Genomic DNA, 15,053 nt, shown 5'->3' on the forward strand with positions numbered 1-15,053 from the left:
TTGAAAAATAAATGAAAAAGAGATTGTGGAAGAAAACAAGCTTAAGGAACATAGTAAAGTAGAAGGAGATCTATTTATGTGTAGTATGTGAGCTAGAAAAGCATTACTAATAGCTCTTCCTAAAAATGAGTATAGTCAGGTATGTTTTTTAGAAACATCTCATAATATTTGGAAGGCTTTGTAAAACACTTTGAAGGAGATAATAATTCTAAAGGAGTAAGACTATATGACTAGATATGTTTGTTTCAAGATGCCAAAATGATGGAAGATGAATTTGTGTGAAGATATATTGGTAGGATATCTAAGATTGTTGTAGAAATTTTGTCTTTTGAAGGATCTAAAGAAGAAGATCTAATTGTATGGAAGATTACGAAAACATTGACACCACCATTCAAAAAAGTAACAAAGATCATTGAACTTTTGCTACTCTATACTGAGAATTTTACTAAGGAGACTTTTTTTGTAAGATTGGAAGCAATAGAATCAAGTTTAAGTCTAAAGAATTGACAAGAGTGAAGATAAATTTTAGTACATTAAGTGTTTGTCTTATTTCACAAAAATTGCAAGCATAAATCAATATTATCCTAGTAGTGTTAGATCTAGATCAGAAGAAGATAGGAAGACTGAAGAAGGAATAGCCCCACTTGTAGGAAAAAAATTAATCTCAGACTTGTGTTGAATATGGTCATTATGCTTCTATACATTTCCTAAAAGAAATAAAAAGTATAAGAGAAATTTGAAGTCCAAAATTCCAAGAGATTGTTTGTATGCAAATAAAGATGGTGAATCCAAAGAAAGAATTCAGAGTGAAAGTGATGATGAGTTAGGATCTATGGCTCTAAAAGAAGAGACTTCTAAAATTGAAATTAGAGAAGAAAATGTTCTAGTTTATCAAGTTGAAAAGAAATATTATTGGATTATAGATAGTGGATGTTCACATCATATGACTAGTCATATCAATAAGTTTGTAAAATTATGAAATTGTGATGGAGGAATTGTTAAAGATGCAAATAATGAAACTTGTCACATCATAGGGATATTATCTATTACTCTTGATGGAAATGAAAATATTGATGATGCATATTTTTTTGATGGATTAAAACATAAATTTTTTTGTATTAAACAATTGGTTGATAAAGGTTATCATTTGTAATTTGTAGAGAAGACTTGCATTATCTAAGATAAGGATGGTAAGCTAATTGGAATAAGTACAAGATTCAATTGAATCCTATTCAAATGTCTTGTTTGGTTGCAAAAGTATATAGTACTTGGTTATGGCATAGAAATTTTTATCATATAAATTTTGATAACCTTGTGAAGGCTAGAAATAAATTTGATGTTAGAGATTTTCCTAGAATCATGAAGCCTACTAATATTGTTTACAAAGAATGTATCGTGGCTAAGAAGAAGAAGGTTTCATTTCCTTGAAAGAAGTTCACTACTACAAAGAAGTTGGAGATTGTTCATACATACATGAGTGATCCTACTATAACAAGAGGATTCTATAGAGAAAAGTATTTTATGTTTTTTTTTTATGATTTCACTAGAAAGATGTGGGCAACATTTCTTAAAGAAAAGTATGAAGAATTTGAAATTTTTAATGTATTTAAGAATGGAGTTAAGAATTAATCTTGTATAAACATTAAATATTTGAGATTAGATAGAGGAGGAGAGAATACTTCTAGAATTTATTAGATTTTGTTAAGAAAATTGAATCAAGAGATAGTTATCATCACCCAAGACTCCTGAGCAAAGTGGGATAGCACAAAGAAGGAACATATGTATATCAGAGGAAAGAAGAGAAATGATGTATTTAAGAAATTTTTGAGGGAAGTAGCCAATACAACATTATATATCATGAAAATGGTGCAAATAAAAAAAGGTACTAAAAAAACTCCTTATGAATTACAATTTGGTCATACACCATCAATAAAATATTTTAGAATTTTTTGAGGTAGGTGTTATGTAAAGAGAGATGATGATATTGGTAAGCTTGATCCAAGAAGTGATGAAGGTATGTTCCTTGGTTATTCATTGAAGATAAAATCTTATGGATGTTTTAATTAGAGAACCAAGACAATTGTTGAATGTGCAAATGTCAAAGTAGATGAAAAGTTCGGAGTTAAAGAGAGAATGTTGGATTATATTTGTGATGATGAGGAAGATAGTCGTACATATTTTAGAGAGAATGTTGAATTTTTCTTTGAGACTAATGATGACTTGCATAATGATGTACAATTTGTTGAGAAAAAAGGAGAACATAGAATTGAACCAAGAGAATAGATAAGAGTTGATATAGCAACCCCTCCACCTAAAAGGAATTTGGAAAAGAATCACATTGGAGAGAAAATTATTGGAAATAAAAACAAAGGAGTAATGACAAGAAAATGTGTACATGAGGTATTATGTTTGATTTCTCAAGTTGAACCTAAGAGCCCAGTTGATGCATTTAACATTCCTATAAAAACAACAATATATCACTAAATAAACTACTAAGAATTGTAGATATATTACTAATTTGGATCACTTCACCATTGGTAGTTTATTTTTGCTCATTAATATCACAACCAAATTTATAACTAAACTATTTTAATCATTAATTTCATCGCTGATTTGACCATTGATTTGGTTGTTGATTGTTATGAAATAGTGGTTTATTTGGCAATTATTTGGTAGTTTTTCATAATTGATCATTATTAAATAGTAGTATATTTGATAGTATATTTGGTAATTGATTTGGTAGTACATTTGGTAATTAATTTGGTAGTTAGTTTGGTAGTATATTTGATAGTTAATGTGGTAATATATTTGGTAATTGATTTGGCAATTGATTTGGTAATTGAATTGGTAGTTGATTTGGTATTTAAATTGTTAGTTAATTTGGTAGTATATTTACTAGAATATATAGTATTGGATTTGTTAGTTGACTAGTTATTTATTTGATAGTTGATTTGCTCATTTATTTGTTCATTTCTATTAATTAGTACTAAATATAGTTATTAAATGAATAATTTATTCAATACCATAAATTTTAAAATACCTAAAAACATGATATTACAGATGAACTAAAAGATTAAAGAAAATAAAAATATTACACATGAACACTAAAATTAAAAGATTGATTCATTATCATGACAAAAAAAGTAACTTCGGATGAAAAAATTTAATGCAAATATTGTTGGATACAATTGTTCAATTGTGTGTTGTCTTTGATGTTACACAAATGTCATACCAGTTATCAGACAGAGTCTACTGAGCTCAGTTGGTTAGCAAAGCAATTTATAGAGTCTATCGAGTGTTTATGGTAGTTACATTGTGAAGAAAATTTCTACAGAGCTCACTTAGGCGTTGGAAGATTTTATGGTAGAAGATAGTTTCAATCGAGCTCACAAGGTCAATGAAGGAAAATTAGTTCTTATCGAGTTCACTCAGTCTCCAAAGGATTTTGCAGAGTTCACATTGTTTACCGAGCTTCACTTGGTTTACTCTAAAAGTCATTTCTAGAGTAGTATTTATCAAGCAGGGTCAGCCAATGAAGGATTTCATTATTTTGGAAAATAATGTTTAATTATTTCATATAATGATTATAGTCGACTAATGTATTGTTTATTAGTAAATGTAACATGTAAATGAGCTGACTTGACAATTTGTAAGGTATAAATAAAAGGTCAATTGTGAATTCTAATGAATGAATGGATGTATGAATGAGTGAGCATGCAAGTGAGTTGATTGTGTAAGAAGTGTGAGAAAATTTCAAAGGATTAGATATCCTTTAAGAGTAGAAAAGGTGCATTCGATCAGTGATGACCTATTGAAGAAAAATACAGATCTATAATAGCAAAGATCAATTGTATCTCATTCAGGTCACTCATTGTTACTTTCTCACAATTGTAGCAGTGATTTTAAATCTCTTAATAGAATTGGTTTAGCAACCATTTTTGTAAATCCTCTAACAAGGTGCACATTTCTATTGAATTTTTCTAAAGTCCTCTAGCAAGGCCACTCCTAACAGGGTGATTAAATCCTCTAACAAGTTCACACCTAACAGTGTGTTTTGTAACCTTTAACAGGGTTGGCTCCTAACAAGGCTCACTTAAGAAGAGTGAAAATTGGTAGCTAGTTACTTGGTGGTTTTTCCCATATTGAGTTTCCATGTTAAATCTAGTGTCTCTTGTGTTCATGTTATTTCCTTTTGCATGCATGTTAATAATCATGAATGCTTAAAGATCAGTAATAAGTTAATACATAGTTCATCTACCAAGTTACAACATTTTTTTGTGTGGCTACCGAGTGATAGCAGTAACTAGTTATTTAAGACATCTAAGGGATCTAAGGATTATTTTTTGTGGTAATTGATTCAACCAACCCCCGCACCGCCCCCCCCCCCGCCCTGCCGCCTCTTAATTACTCCATCTATATTTTAGACAATTGGTATCAAAGAATTTGGTGCTTGTAGGAAAGATTTCAAGGATCTAAGCTAAAGATCATGATGTCTTACAAGAGGGAAATTCCAAGGCTTAACAGGGACAACTTTTCAGCATGGCAAGGTATCATGAGACTCCATCTGGCTTCCATTAGAGATATAGGATTGAAATATCTAGATGAAGAATATGTAGCTTCTTCCGGTACATTATCTACTAATGACATTGCTAAGAAAAAGACTCATAACACCATGATGATAGACATTGCATCTGCCCTAAGCTATGAGGAATTTGATGATGTCAAGAACTACAAAACTAACTTTGAAATGTGGAACAAGCTAAAAGAAATCTATGGAGGTGATGATAATCTAAGAAGAGCCAAAGTAGAAAGTCTAAGAGGATTATTTGATCAAATGAGGATGAGAGAGGATGAAAATATTGCTAAATACGTTCAAAGAGTCAAAGTAGTTGTTAGTGCAATCAAGGCTTTTGGAGGATATATTGAGGAGGAAAAAATTGTAAGTAAATTTCTTAGAAAATTAATTCCTATTTATGCAATTAGAGTCTCTACAACTCAAGAAAGAAGATGTGAAGAAAATCAGAAGATAAATTTAGAAGGCATAGTAGGAAGGTTGACGACATTTGAGCTAGATAACTATGATAAATATGTTCCAGCTTCCAAGAACATTGAGTCAACATTTGAAGCCAAGCTTTCACTCAAAGAGAAAGGCAAGAAGATAAATGATTCTTATTCAGAAAGTGAATAAAAATCAGAAGAGAGTTTTGACAATGATCTTGAGGTGGTTGAAGCTCTACTAGTCAGGAAATATTCTAGAGGCAAAGGAAAATACAAAAGCAAGGTTCCTCTAATCTATTTTTCATGTGAGAAAATTGGTCATATTGTTTCTAGGTGCCCAAACAAGCAAAACAAGGATGAGAAGAAAGGTCACAAGTGCATTGGCAAGAAATATTTCAAATCATTCAAGGACAAAGGTAAGAAAACATGTTTCATGGCTAAGGATTCTAATGATTCTAATAAAGAAGAAGATGAAATTGTTTATATTGCTGTGAAAGTTGAATTCAATAATGATGAGGAAATTGCACTTATCTCTCATGTGAGCATAAATGATACATGGATCATAGATAGTGGTTTCTCTCATCATATGACTGGTGATAAAACTAAGTTTGAACAATTTGAAGACTTTGATGGTTGTAGTTTGAGGTTTGGTAATAATGAACCTTGTTGTTTAAAAGGAAGAGAAAGAATCTCACTAACCAAAGAGCTTGTTTATGACATTGCATATTGGGTAGAAGGACTAAAACACAATCTTTTGAGTGTGGCACAACTACTCAATAATGGATTCAAAGAGGAATTCATGCATGAAAAAGCAAGAATGTTGGATGACAAAGGAAAGTTGATTGGATCAGGCATACAAACAAAAGATAATTCATTCTATCTTGAACTTGGTGAATGTTCATGTTTTATTGCTCAAGTTAAAGAAAATTGGCTATGTCATAGAAGGTTGTGTCATGTTAACTTTGATAATTTGGTAAAAATAATCAAATTTAAGAAAGTTAGAGGCATTCCTAGTATAAAGAAACCTGACATTGGTCTATGCAAGAATTGTCAAATTGGTAAGATGGAAAAAACTAGTTTTAAAAGTAGGAACTATCAGTGTAAATAAGTTTTAGAAATTGTGCATACTAATTTATGTGGACCTATTGGAATCAACATTTATACTAGAGAAAAATTATTCATTCTTTTTTTTAATTATTACTCAAGAATGATGACTGTCATGTACTTGAGAGAGAAATTAGAAGCATTTGAGAAGTTAAAGTGGTACTTGGCCAAAGTAGAAAAAGAAACAAGGAAAAGACTAAAATGTTTGAGATTAGATATAGGTAGTAAATTCATCTCCCATGAGTTCAATAACTTTTGCATTGAAAGGGAAATCAAAAGATATGTATCAACCCCTAGAACTCTTGAGAAAAATGGAATAGTTGAAAGAAGGAATACATCTATCATGGACCATGCAAGAACTTTAATGATTAAAAAGAAAATTGCTATCAAATACTTGAAGGAAGCTATCAGTACTATAGTTCATACCTTGAACCAAGTACAGCTGAAGAAAGACTCATTCAAAACCCCCTATGAGTTATAGTTTGGCTATAAACCCAATGTAAGTTACCTAAAAGTATTTGGAAGTAAATTTAACATTTTGAGAGAATCTAGGAAAGGTAAATTTGATGTGAAGGGTGATGAAGGAATATTTTTGGTCTATTCTTGCAACAACAAAGCATATAGATGTTTGAATTTGTCTACTCACAAAGTCATAGAAAGTGCACATGTGAAAGTTGATGGGTTTGTAAAAAGGAATGAAGAAGAAACCAAAAAGGAACTAGAAGATTACAAGAGATTTGTTTTCATTTAACCTGATATAGTACCAAATACACTTGTCAATTAGGAATTTTCTACCCTCGAGTCTTTAGTAACCAAGTTGTACGAAGTTCAAACCAAGTTATAGGAACCTGAGTCACATACAAATGCTTCCAAGCCAATGCCTACTGAGTCTAAAGGACTTTAGCAATAGACAGAATAGCTAGAACCTGAAGTTGAAGTACAAAAGAATGAGAATGCAAAATTATCAAAAGGCAAGGAACCTATCTTGGAAAATTATGTTAGGAGATACCATGCACCAAATCAGATTATTGGAGACAAATCTAAAGGAACTATGAAAAAAAGTTGAAAGGTACTTGTTTACTTGCTAATTTTGAACCTAGAAGTGTCAAAGATGCATTATAAAATGAAAGTTGGATTGAGGCTATGAATGAAGAGATACAACAAATAGAGAAAAACAAAACATGGACTCTTGTACCTAGGCTTAAAGATAAAAGTGTGATTGGAACTAAGTGGGTATTCAAAAACAAGTTGAATGAGGATGGTAAGGTGTCAAGGAACAAAGCTAGACTGGTATGCAAAGGATACTCTCAAGAAGAAGGAATAGACTATGGGGAGACTTTTGCTCCTGTTGCAAGATTGGAAGGTGTCAAGACCCTACTTGCATGTGCTGCACATATAGGATTTAAGGTTTATCAGATGAATGTCAAGTTAGCATTTCTCAATGGTATATTGGATGAAGAAGTCTACATTGCGCAGCTTAAAGGTTTTGTTGATCCAAAAAAGGACATGGTTTGCAAATTACACAAAGAATTATATGATCTAAAACAAGCCCCTAGAGCATGGTATGAAAGATTGCATAACTATCTTATTCAAATTGGTTTCTATAGAATTAATGATAATAGTAGCCTATATATCAAGGAAGTATTAGATAATAAGATTGTTTTGGCAAAGATATTTGTGGGTGACACTTTATTTATAGGAAATGATGACCTATGCAAATAATTTTGAGAGTAAATGAATAAGAAATTTGAGATGTCTATGTTTGTTGAGATCAAATTCTTTGTTGGTCTTCAAATTCAGCAAAGTAAGAATGGCATCTACATTACTTAGTAAAAATACATCAAGGAGATACTAAAAAAGTTTGGTATGGAAGACTGTAAACTAGTTGGAGCTCCTATGTGCACTAGTCTAAAGCTTACCAAGGATGATGAATCAAAGGAGCTAGAATAGACATTGTATAGATCTATGATTGGAAAATTGTAGTATGTAGTTCATAAAAGGCAAGATATTCCCTTGAGAATTGGTATTGTAGCAAGATTTTCAACAAAACTAAGAGAAAATCACATGATGGCAATCAAAAGGATCATGAGATATTTGAAAGGCATTGAAGATTATGGATTATGGTATAAATTTAGAGATAATATGGATTTAAAAGTGTTTACTGATGCAAATTGGGTAGGAAACATTGATGACAGAAAAAGTACAAGTGGAGGTGTTTTCTTTCTTAGAAAGAGGTTGGTTTCTTGGATAAGTAAAAAGAAAAATTGTACATCCCAATCCACTATAGAAGTAGGATATGTTGCAACAACAGTAAACTATTCCAATATTTTTTAGTTCAATCAGTTATTAGAAGACATGAAGGTGGAAATTAAAGAACCTGTTGTTATCTTTTGTGACAATACAAGTGCAATCAACATATCTAAAAATCTAGTGATGCACTCAAAAACCAAGCACATTGCAGTAAAGTATCACTTTGTCAGAGAATTGGTGCAAGATAAGGATATTAGATTGGAATATGTCCATAGAAAGGAACAAATTTTTGACATATTCACCAAACCTTTACCTAAGGATACATTCTTGTATCGAAGAGGTAATCTAGGGGTCATTCTCCTATCTGAAGCTCACTAAAATGAAGTTTTAGTGATGCATCAATAGGTATCAAATTGAAAATCTTTCAGTTGATGTAGCATAGTTATGGAAACATTGCATACAGATTAGTACATAAGGTACATTGTTCTTCATTTGGTTTGTGTTGTCTTTGGCATGTGTTGTCAAAGAGAGAGAGAGAGTATATTGTCATATTTTTCTGAAATTTGAATTTTTTTGTGAAGAATTTGATGTAATTCCTTCAAAAAGGGAGATTACTATATTTGAGAAGTTTTTGGAATGAAATCTAAGAGGGAGAAACATTTTTTTCAAAAAAAAGACTTGTTTTCAAATTTCATTCTGCTATGACATGTTGTGTTGCCATCAATGCCAAAGAGGGAGATTGTTGGATACAATTGTTCAATTGTGTGTTGTATTTGATGTTACACAAATGTCATATAGGTTATTAGTCAAAGTCTATCAAGCTTAGTTGGTTAGTAAAGCAATTTATAGTCTACTAGGTGTTTCTGGTAGTCACACTATGAAGATAGTTTCTACCGAGCACACTCGGGCACTGAAATATTTTATGGCAAAAGATAGTTTCTACTGAGCTCACAAGGTTAGCAAAGGAAAATCAGTTCTTACCGAGTTCACTTGATCTCCAAAGGATTTTGTAGAGTTTGTAGTGTTTATTGAGCTTCACTTGGTTAACTCTAGAAATCATTTCTGGAGCAGTATTTACTGAGTAGGGTTAGCCAATGAAGGATCTCATTATTTTGAGAAATAATGTTTAATTATTTTGAGAAATAATGTTTAATTATTTCATATAATGACTATAGATAACTGATGTATTATTTATTGTTAAATGTAACATGTAAATGAGCCGACTTGACAATTTGTAAAGTATAAATAAAAGGTCAAGCTGTGAATTCTAATGTATGAATGAGTGAGCATGCAAGTGAGTCGATTATGTAAGAAGAAGTGTGAGCAAGTTTCAAAGGATCATATATCCTTGAAGAGCAGTAAAGGTGTATTCAATTAGTGAGGATCTATTGAAGTAGAATAGAGATTTGTAATAGCAAAGATCAATTGCATCTCATTCAGGTCACTCATTGTTACTTTCTCACAATTGTAGCAATGATTTTAAATCTCTTAATAGAGTTGGTTTAGTAGCCATTTTTGCAAATCCTCTAACAAGGTGTATAGTTCTATTGAATTGTTCTAAATTCCTCTTGCAAGGCCACTCCTAGCAAGGTGATTAAATCCTCTAATAAGGTCACACCTAACAGTGTATTTTGTAACCTTTAATAGGGTTGGCTCCTAATAGGGCTCACTTTAGAAGAGTGAAAATTGGTAGCTAGTTACTTGGTGGTTTTTCCCATATTGAGTTTCCACATTAAACCCGGTGTCTCTTGTGTTCATGTTATTTCCTTTTGTATGCATGTTAATAATTGTGAATGCTTAAAGATCAATAATAAGTTAATACATAGTTCATCTACTAAGTTACATCATTTTTTTCTGTGGCTACCGAGTGACAACAGTAACTAGTTATTTAAGACATCTCAGGGATCTAAGGATTTGTTTTTGTGGTAACTGATTCACTCCCCCATCTCAATTACTCCATCTATATTTCCAACAAATATATCTAAATAAGTAATAATATTTCAAAACTATTTAAGGGTTTCCAACTCTTTCAAATACACCTCAATATTAAAAATACTTAAATCGTACATTCAAAGTACCGCAATATAAAAAAATGAGACAAATTTGCTAACAAATAACACATTGATCAACTATGTCATTTTGTCCAAATACTTTAGTAGCCATCAAGTCAAGGTTCCCTCTTTTTCTTTAAGATGAAAAGATCCATCTATTTTATCTTCATAAGAAAGTGGTAAATTATATGTGACAGTTATAATGATTAAATTGGAATCTCCAGTTCCATTCATGTTTCCTTTATGTAAAATAGACAAGGAGTGAATTATCCCAATACTAGAAACACAATGATCATATAGATCCAAAATTGTAACTTTGTCCCCTTCTTTGAGTTTATCAAATTATTTCTACAAAAAGAGAAAAATAATGTATTAGATTACATTGGTAATGAAAAGTCAAAAAAGTAAAATGTAATATTAATGTAGTACTTATGATTGCAACTAATGTTAAAAGTCTAGATCAAATTTCCTCAATAATGCATTCATGAATCAAATCCTCCAAAACAACATGAATCAAAACATTTGCAGTACTTGTAGATTCACATATCTCATCATTTATTTTAACTATTTTAGAGGATTAGGTTACAAATATATGGTGATAGGCCATCCTAAATTTATTCCCAAGCCATGTCTAAGACGAATGCATACCATAACCTCCTTGCTTGATTGGTTGTACCTGATTTCCCCAATCATGGATTCTCTCTCTGCAAATAGCTGTCACTTTCAAGAATTAGGTAGAGGCTATGAGGTGTGACTTGACTTAGTTATTTCTTGTCCTTGGCTACAAAAATACTATTAGGATGATCTCCTCAAGATCCCCTCACAAAAATACTCTCATACCTTGGGCTCTTTCCCTCACAAATTATATTTAGATAATATACATATTGAAATATAACCACATAATTCTTATCATATGCAACCTTTTCGTCCCTAATTATAATCATGTTGTTGTAGCATTCTTAATTATATTGATTGATATGTACTATATGCCTATCTAATAATCATGATGATTAGAATAGATATACTAGTAAAATATATTCAACTTAATGATATTCTATGGCATGCCTTCCTTACTGAATACAATGGATAGATGTATTGAGTTCTATACAATTATGTGGTATGACCTCCTTGCTGAACAGAATAGATAGATGTATCAGGTTATGTTAGTTTTTATTATGGTATCCTTGCTTAATATAATCAACCTATTGTGGGCTCAATGTTCAAATATTTCCTTTTTTCTACAAACACCCTTGCATTACTACTAGATGTGTCCTCAACTTATTAATGTGTTCACAACTTTTTCCTACAATATATTATGTCACCATATACATTTAATTTCTAATCAATGTTAGTTTTATATTTAACTTTTTATTAGTTCTAACTATTTAATCTTCTTCTTCATTTGTGTTGGTGAAATATTTTAAGATTCAAAGCAAGTACCAAAAGAGATATATGATATAGATTTTCAAGAAGATATTTTTTTCCTATGGAGTAGAAGAATGTATAAAAGTTTGATACCAATAGTTCACCAAATGTTGAAACTTCATTCATTTACTTCTCAAAAAAGTTAGTCATCCTTGGTTTTAATTGTTTAACAAGGTTCTTGCCAAGTTTCTATATTAATAGTTGTACTTGTTTGAGTTTATAGTACACTTTTTGAATAAAATGATTTTGAAAATATCTACACAAAGTAACTTTGATTTCCTACAATAAGAAATATTATAATTGGGATTTTCACTTTTTGTGTATCATTTTGGATTTCTTTTTTCTTATTGTGGTATTTTGACAAAAGTACAAAATAGGTGAAAATTTCTTAAAAGGCCACCATCAAGTTTTGAATAAATTTTATCTGTATCACATAATCACATGAAATTTTTATGTTGCAATGGAATAATACAATGTAAGCATGCATTTTATACCTATTGTTAGAAGAAAAGGGCAAGTAAAGAAGGATAGATCTTTATACATATAGCTTTGCTAATTGGTTAACTATAACTATTAATTATCAAAAGTTTACAAAGTGCCAACTTGCACTTTGAGTAGCAAGGGAAAATATGATATGGGACCCACCATAATTGTGATGAGAGATTTGTCACCTTCTTAGGAGAATAGAAATCCTAATAGTTGTTGTGTCATGGAGCACCATAAACTCTAATATAAAATGCATTAGCTTCTTTGTACACACCATTCACTTTATCTTACTATCACATCTTAAATTGTTTTAAGTTTAATGGTTAAATCACTTCATTTTAAGAAGTATACTTCAAATTTAACTTAAATGAATGGAAATGCCGTGTAATGTGGGTTTCTTATAATATAAAGTTATATATTCATTAGTAATATCAATGTACTAACACATTTTAGGCTTCCTGCAAGTAGTAGGGAATATCTAATACAAAAAAAATAAAACACAATCCAAATTTCAAAAGAAGAATAAGAAGTTGTTTAAAATTGGAACCTTCACCATTCTTAGATATATGGTTTCCAAGAATTTAGTAGAGAGTTATTTACCCTCCGTAAAACAAGCTTCAATTAATTTATGCTTGCATATAAGAATTGGAAGTCACAAGAAAGGATACTTTCTTAAGTTCAAAAATTAATTCTAGTCAACCAACAAGATTTATTTGTATTATTTTAGAAAAAGTGATTAAACCATGGGCTCCTAGGCTACTTCCATATGAGAATTTATGGATGAGAGGCTTATGCATAAAAATGTACAAGTAGAATCATTAACAAAACTAATAAACATGAAGAATTAGGGATACTAAATTATAAATATAACAGTCAATTGAAAATTATTATTTTGGTTTAAAATCATTATAATTCTCATGGATAAGACATATCTAAAAGAAAATAGAAAATTTGTAGCCAAAATATCATTCATTACAATAAAGAAAATGTATCAAAAAAAATTTCCATTGTAACAAAAATATGTAACTCACCAATCCTTTTTACATAAAGCTTCTCTCAATAGAATGAAACTTCATCACATGAAAGCTTAAGAAAACAAGAGCCACACATAGCTAGAGTCCCTATCTTAAGTCAGGGAGTAAATGAAAAAGGAAGTTAGGGGAAGAAGATAGTGGTTTAGCTACAATTAATTAAAAAGAGACTCAATGATGTTTCCATGGGGTAAGGTGTAACATAAAGTTCAACAAGGAGAACAAGTGGAAGTGTATGTAGATAGTGATTACAAAGGAACCAAAAAAACTAAGGTATAAGTTACACTCATGAGAACAATAATTGAGTAGAATGATTTGATTGTGTAAATAAATAAGCTCTACAACATTAAAAGCTACAACCACCAAGAAACTATCCAAAATAATATTAAGGGAAAGCTATAACCACCACAAAATTATCCAAAGAGATGTCAAGGGGATCAATTCTATCATAGACTAGGGTACGACATCATGCAACAATAATCATCTTTAATATCAAAGTTAAATATTGATCCATATTAACATAAACCTTAAAAAAAAGATATAGTCTTCTATCTTTTAAGTAAATGGAATAAACAAAATTTTCCTATAATGCAACATGGGACTCTATAGCATTAAAAAAATTATGAAGCTTAGGAATACGATATGTTTGGTCATGATTTTTGGCTTCATTACTGTTCTGTCACAAAATGAAAGCTTTGGAGCACAAAGCACACAACCAAAATAAAATGAAAAGATAAATTCTTTATAGTTAAAATCTATCTAAAATGTGAAATCAATATTGAGATTAAAAAATACATTTGACAATTTAATGTGTAAATAGTTGGTTTGAACTTTTGGGAAAATATTTTTGAGACATCCTCCTCAATATATGATAGAATAATCATAATTGTACCATGACTCCAACCAAGATTTTCCCTTCTATGATGAAGCTACAACTATAACTTTGTCGTTTGTAACCTTTTTCTCATTTTCACTTTCTTAATTTGTTGTTGCCTTGCTTGAGACCTTAGCAGATGCCATTGTAGTAGAAAAGGAAACCTAGTTGCATGCAAAGCCTCATCTCACAAGAGTTATATCCTCTTCCTCCAAATCTTCCCTTACCCTTCTAGATTTAAAAAAGAATCAAACCTTAGATATTTGGCAGTTGTGCTACTGGCAATAACTTTCCTTTAGAGTTCTTTTCTCATAATTTAGTCTAATATCCTAACTGGGCTACTTTAATATGTTATTTATACACAACATGTTACTTTGTAGTTAAAGACTGGTACAAGAATCAACGAGAGGGACAATATGACTAGCATGACATGTAACTGTAGTATAAACACAAGCAATAACATTACTAAGTATATAGTTAAAAGGTATATACTAAAGATATAAATAAAAGAGCATATACATTAGTTACAAGTTGCTCCTTCACAGATTCTTTAAAAAAACACTTACGAGAAATATTATTGCCTATTTAGGTCAATAAAAAAAGAAAATTTACAATACTTAATATTTGTAAATTGTTTAATTATAGAGAAGAAAAGATAGACATGGAACAGGTAGAAATGAAGCATTAGGTGAGCTGTATGAAAAACATAAGCAACATAAAACCATTCAAGACATGTTCTTCCAATGATTGGTTGGAGTGCAAGAGCTGTATGCATTTGCAAGGTCAAATCCATGAATCACGACCTATAGTTATTTGGTAAGCACTAGTAATCAA

This window comes from Cupressus sempervirens, chromosome 7, assembly GCF_028749045.1.
Source record: "Cupressus sempervirens isolate cs-2001-9-10 chromosome 7, ASM2874904v1, whole genome shotgun sequence".
NCBI classification, from domain to species: domain Eukaryota; kingdom Viridiplantae; phylum Streptophyta; class Pinopsida; order Cupressales; family Cupressaceae; genus Cupressus; species Cupressus sempervirens.